This window comes from Dermacentor variabilis, chromosome 8 (genome assembly GCF_050947875.1).
Source record: "Dermacentor variabilis isolate Ectoservices chromosome 8, ASM5094787v1, whole genome shotgun sequence".
NCBI lineage: Eukaryota > Metazoa > Arthropoda > Arachnida > Ixodida > Ixodidae > Dermacentor > Dermacentor variabilis.
The window spans coordinates 32,742,067-32,748,573 of NC_134575.1; positions in this window are offsets into that span (position 1 = coordinate 32,742,067).

The following is a 6,507-nucleotide window of genomic DNA, read 5'->3' on the forward strand; positions in this document are numbered from 1 at the left end:
ACTAACTAATTTCGACCAGTAAATGAAACTCGGCGTAATGATAGAGTAGTCTTAGCGGCCAATTTCAATATGATTTTTTTCCCCAAGATGCCTGCGTCAAATCGAGAGCTACAGAGCATTCGCGAGAAACTGGAGACGAAATATTTTTCGCGTCGATGCGACGCGTAGGAGGACGGACATCGACCACCGCACGGGGGGTAGCTCAACACAGCTTCGCTGTAAACAAAAAAAAAACAGTGCATAATTTGCTGCACAGGGTACCATTTAATCCAAAGCACCGACCGCAAAAAACGCAACTGCATCTGCCGCGGACCGACGTGGCCATTAAGACTTAAGACTCGCTTTCATTTATGGGTGAGCATTCTATGGCGAGTACCCGACCAAAATCCGTCCGTCCCGCGGAAAGTGAAATGCCTTGTATCTGCACAACAATGCATAATGTGCGAAGTTAGGTCATTTAACCGGTATAGTACAGTGTAAATGTGTACGACGACTGGCAGCTTTATAAGTGATAAGGAACTGTCGAAAAAATGGTTCGTGACCCGAATCTCAGACTTGGCTGTCTCTTAGTGGCACTCACACCTCGGCGTTTGTGCTCTTTAGGTTAACTTTAGGTGAACGCAAAGAACGAACCGAACTCCGAGGCAATTGTTTTCCACTAATTAGCCGGTTAAATATGACACGTTATTTTGTGTTATGTCATTACTTCCGCTTTCTACTTCCGCGTTTCCAGGAATTTCGCCAAAGTCGTGCTCACGCGGCGGGCCTCTAAAGCCTATACGATTCTGTGTTTAGGTGTGCGGTACAATCAGTGATTTTTAATTAATTCCAATCATTCCAGACACTTCAGTAAGTCAACTTATAACTAAACATATGCTCTGATATCACATCTATAATGAAGCCCATAATTTTCTACTGTAATTCTTTCTGATTTAATTTGCTTTTCGTCCATGGTCATCTCAGTAATTTTTAATTAATTCTAATTATTCCAGAGACTTCAGTAATCAACTTCTGACTAAACTTATGTTCTAATATCCTATCTACGGGTATAATGAAATGCATAAATTTTGTAGTGTGCTATCCTTTTCTAATTTATTCTGAATTGCGTCCCCGGTCGTCTCGGGAGGCGAACCGGAAGCGCTGCGCAAGAAGGAAGAGTGGCACTGGATGCTCGTGCCATTAAAAAAAAATTTCGCTACCCTTCCAGTCTGTGAAAAAGGATGACCAGCGAAGCTGTGTATTTGGGCCCCTTAATGGCGCGCCAACTGCACCTCCGCCGCGGGTCGGCCCGGCATTGCACTACCTTCGGGATCGGCCCGCGTACGTGGAGTTATTTTGCTTACCACGCCATCAACGGCACGAAAATTTCTTTGGACGTATACAGCTCCGCCAGGCCTGTGGCATGCGGCGTGTTTCGCGTCCAAGCCTTGGGATGGCGCCACCATCGCAACGACGACAGCGCACCGCCGGCAGCGGTAATCGAAACGCCCGCTAAGCCTTTATTATGTAAACTTTATTTGCAACGCATCAAACCAGCACGCGCTGAAGAACATTTCTATCTGAAATTATAAACTTTTCGAAGCAAATTCAGCTTAAACGCTGAAAATTTTCATAACGTGACTTCTCGAATGGTTAACTGCAAGAGAGGGAGAGCAGGCATTCTGGACCAGAAGTCGCGACAGAATTCGCCCTTGTGAAAGCTACGTGTTTCTTCTCAAACAGGAGGCACTGACTCAAATCAAGTTGCACTTTATGAATATTGTGAACGAAGTGCCGTGACATCTTCACCTACAAAATTGGAGGAACATTAGCAACATACCAGCGTGCGGCGGCTTTGTGTGGTAGGATGTATTTCTTGATTCAACAGCGGACAGATTGTGTTTCTCCAGAAATGTGTGGCGAGACTGTACGTAATATTTTTTTTGCACACAAACGACTATGCATGTTACGCACCAGTAGATGTTCTGAAACGCTATTCACGTGATTTTTATTTCATGTAAACATCGATCATGTTATAATAACGCTGTTTATTGGCGGCAAGTTAATGTGGTTAGCGTCGTTATTTCGTTCGGCCTATGCAGCAGTGCCAGCCTTCATAGGCAAATGTAGAAGCTAATTCTGAGCCCTAATATATATGCACGTATATATTGAGATTTGCCTGGCCAAAGCAAGCAGGCAGCGCAATAGCAATAGCAGAACCAGACGACACCGGCGTCGGTCGCCTGCTGTGCGGTACTCCTCACAAGCGTCATTGCGCTCTCGATACACATTTAACTTGCTAAGCAAGTAGAAACTATTCAGATGTCGCCTGTCATTTTCAAGTTTAGATTTTAAGTGAATAATATTAAACACATTATCTATTATTAGTGGGTAAACATTTTTCTCGTATCAGTGCAACTACCGTTAGAATCCAGACGGCGCTAGCGTCGCCTGCGAAAATCGACCCCATTGGCCCTATGGGAATGTCACGGGCTTGACTCCGCTGCAAATAGGAAGATTGTAAGACTGTTCAGAGAAAACACGCATTGATCGCATTTAGGCATTCCTGTCGGGATGCATAGGACTCCTTCGCTAGTGCATGCCGAAGCGGCAGACCTTCTGAACGCTGATGTACGCTTACGCATGTCTTGCTTTTCTTCAATACCTCAATGTGCTATTATAGATATGTACAAATAAGCCACATACAATTCGACGTTTAAGAGTTCAGTTGTTTTCCTCACCGGATGTTGACAGCATAATTTTAAACACGCCTATTAAACCAAGGTCGGCAGCATATATCTTTGAAAATGTATCACCTTTGGTCAAAAAAATTACATTTGGAAACATTGCTTCGACGTTCCAGTATTACGCAACACAGGTCTTTTATCCCATAGACACATTTCTTTATTAAAAGAATGAAAACAGAAGCATCGAGAAATAGGGTGGTTGCTCCCGCGTAATAGATTTGACCGAACGGCCCCCGGTAGTTTCTACTATAGGCACCGCGCCGCCGGTCCGCCGTGTGCTAGCGCGGGTGGAGGGAGCATCCCGCACGTGTTCGTCCTAAGGCCCCTCGATAAAACTATCTGTGTTTTTCATGCGAAGCATATTAACGTAGGTTTCGGGCCTTCGCGCGACGCCCGGCGGTGGCCACCATTGACCCTGAAGTGGGGTCACGTGACATGAGGTCACGTGATGACGTCACACCGGCTGCAGATGGGGCCTCATATCGCGCCGTCGGACGTCGCCCGGCGGAGGCCTCCACGCTTCGGTTCGCGCCGTCGCGCGCGACGCGGCGGCGGCGCCACCATCGCTGCATCACGTGATATGTGACGTCACGCCAGGGATGAAGCGGCGCGCGCCCGCCGTCGCGTCAGTCTCTGTGCCCGCAACCGCGCCAGCGTCTTTGCGCCGGGCGTGTATGCGGTGAAGATGCCTCCAAACGCTAAGGATACGCTAAGGTTAAGCCCAGTGGATGCTTCGCATCCACTGGGCTTAACCTTGATAAGCCTCCAATTTTTTTTTTCACAGGGACCTTATGATATGTAGCTCGTCGATCCTTACCGGCGCTAAAGTGTACTGCACCGGCGTAGCGCTACTTTTTTATGTGTACGCTGGCAAAGAACAAATACGGTAGTCTTTACCCGGGACGCAGCCGCAGCGGGCTACGTGCAACTACTTGTGTGTGCTGCAGGCGATGTTTTCTAAGGCGTAAGCCTTCAGTGGCTCATGAGTGTCCGTGCACAGTCCGCGGTAGACGCAAGAAAGCGGTGATCAATCGCAGCCGGTGACAGCTGTCAAAGCGCTTGATGGATGGCCCTAGGTGAACAATGGGTGATGAATCAAAGTTGACAGTGGCCTTACGTGAACAATGGGTGATCCATCAAAGTTGACAGGTGATTCCGAGTGAAAAAAAAAGCAACACAGGTAGGATTTCACCTGTCGCAGTTTAGCTCAGCAAAGTGCCCATAGACTTTTGGCGCTGAAGGGCAGAGAAATGGTGCATCCGGTTGCAGGAGCTTATTTATTCGCGCATTAGAATGCCTACTCGCGTAACTTATGCTACAGATAGCGGCGGGTCTTGCGGTCTAGTTTTGCAATGGTGCTCGCTCCCTTGTCGAACTTGGCTCGCTTTTTTGCGGAGGGTGTTTGGGAAGCATGTAGTGCGAAGAAATGAGACTTCCCCCTTTTCAATGGTGGCAGCCGAGACCGCCCTGCTCCCGTCGCACTCGTAAAGGGTTGGGGCGCATGCTCTTGTCTCAGTCTCCTCCGCAATTGCAGAGACGGGACACGTTCCGCCATGGTGAAATGGGTTGGACATCCCGCTGTCTTGCTTGCACGAGCCCTTTCGTGTCATTTGTGGATAGTGTACGTGTCGGACGCAGAGAAAAAGAGGCATCGCCGCGAGCAAGCGCGGATTCTTTTCATTTCTTTTTTTCAACATATTGTACGTTTGTAGGCCTCACGACTCCCCATGAACGCCAGTTTGAGTTCTGTTAATTTACCTAATGTGGCATATGTGAACTTTCGCAAACGCGACCATTCCCTATCGGTTGGACAAATATATATATAGCACTTTGTGGCTTCTTATAAGACCAATAAAAATCAGGTCCCTCGGTTAACCCCCGTTCTTGTCGTTCACACACACACACACACACACACACACACACACACACACACACACACACGTACACACACACACACACACACACACACACACACACACACACACACACACACACACACACACACACACACACACACACACACACACACACATATATATATATATATATATATATATATATAGTTGGAGGACAGACGACACTATTCGCGTTCACTTTGAAACAATTTATCGTCTGTTGCTTTTCTTCGCTTCGTCATGCATTATAGGTGAGTAAAGATGTAATATGCGTGAATGGAAACATTTTATGAAGAGGTTACGTTCGCTTTATTTTTCTAGCAATATAAACGCTTCAGACGAAGCCTCTTACAACACCAGCCAACACCAGCCTCGCAGATACCGTCATTCCGATTTAGGCACGGCGCCTCCTTAAAAAAACTCCCATAGACGGTGGAGCCAGATTTGCCTCCAGGTGTTATAGTGGGAAACTCTATGCTCTCCCCCTTCCCCCATCGTGGCTGCTCCGCGGCGAAGGATCTCGGAGGCTACGTACTGGGACTTATGTGGCGTCCTCTAACCACCATATCGACCACCGCCGAAGGGTAGCTATATACAGCTTCGCTGTACAAATGGCTTAATTTGCGGCACAGCGCACGTTTAATCCAAAGCACCGATCGCAAAAACGCACTGCATCTACCGCAGACAGACGTCGCCATTAAGACTTACTTACGGGGACGTCCGCAGCTTCTCGCTCTTACTAATTCTTGAGCATAATTCTTTGGCGAGTACCCCAGCAAAATCTGTCCGTCACCCGAGAAGTGAAATGCCCTGTATCGGCACAAAAACGCATAATGTGCGAAGTTAGGTGACTTAACCGTTATAGTACAGTGTAAATCTATATGATTGGCAGATTTATAAGTGATAAGGAACAATTGAAAAAAAAAAAGAGGTAGGTGACCCCAATATCAGTCTTAGCTGTCTCTTAGTGGCACTCGCACCTCGGCATTGGTGCTCTTTAGGTGAACTTTAGGCGAACGCAAAGCACGAACCGAACCCCGAGGCAATTGTTTTCCATTAATTAGCCGGTTAAATATGACACGTTATCTTGTGTGATGTCATTTCTTCCGCTTCCTAGTTCCGCGTTTCCAGGAATTTCGGCAAAGTTGTCCTCACGTGGCGGGTCTCTAAAGCCTACGATTCTGTGTTTTGGTGTGCGGTATAATCAATGATTTCTAATTAATTCTAATCATTCCCGAAACTTCAGTAAGGGAACTTGTAACTAAACTTATGCTCTCATATCATATCTATAATGAAGCCCATGCATTTTCTGGTGTACTATTTTTTCTATATTTTCTGATTTAGTTTGAATTTCGTCCATGGTCATCTCAGTGATATTTAATTAATTTTAATTGTTCCGAACACTTCAGCAATCAACTTGTGACTATACTTATGCTCTGATATCGTATCTACAGGTATAATGAAATCCATAAATTTTGTACTGTACGGTTTTTTCTATTCTTTTCCGATCTATCTTGAATTTAGTCCCCTGTCGTCTCGGGTGGCGAACCGGAAGCGCTGCGCAAGAAACAAGAGCGTCGCTCGATGTTCGTGCCACTAAAGAAATAAACTCAGCGCCCTTCCACATGGTGAAGAAGGATGGTCTGCGAAGCTGTGTAGGTGGGCCCCTTAATGGCGAACTGCGCCTCCGCCGCGGGTCGGTTCGGCATTGCACTATCTTCGGGATTGGCCCGCGTATATGGTGAATTTTTTGCACACAATGCCAACAACGACATGAAAACTTCCTTGGACGGTAGAGGTATACAGCTGCGGCTGTAAAAAGGAAGATGATGAAATTGACCAGAGAGAGTAGCCATATACGATCGCATTTATGCATAGCTATCGGG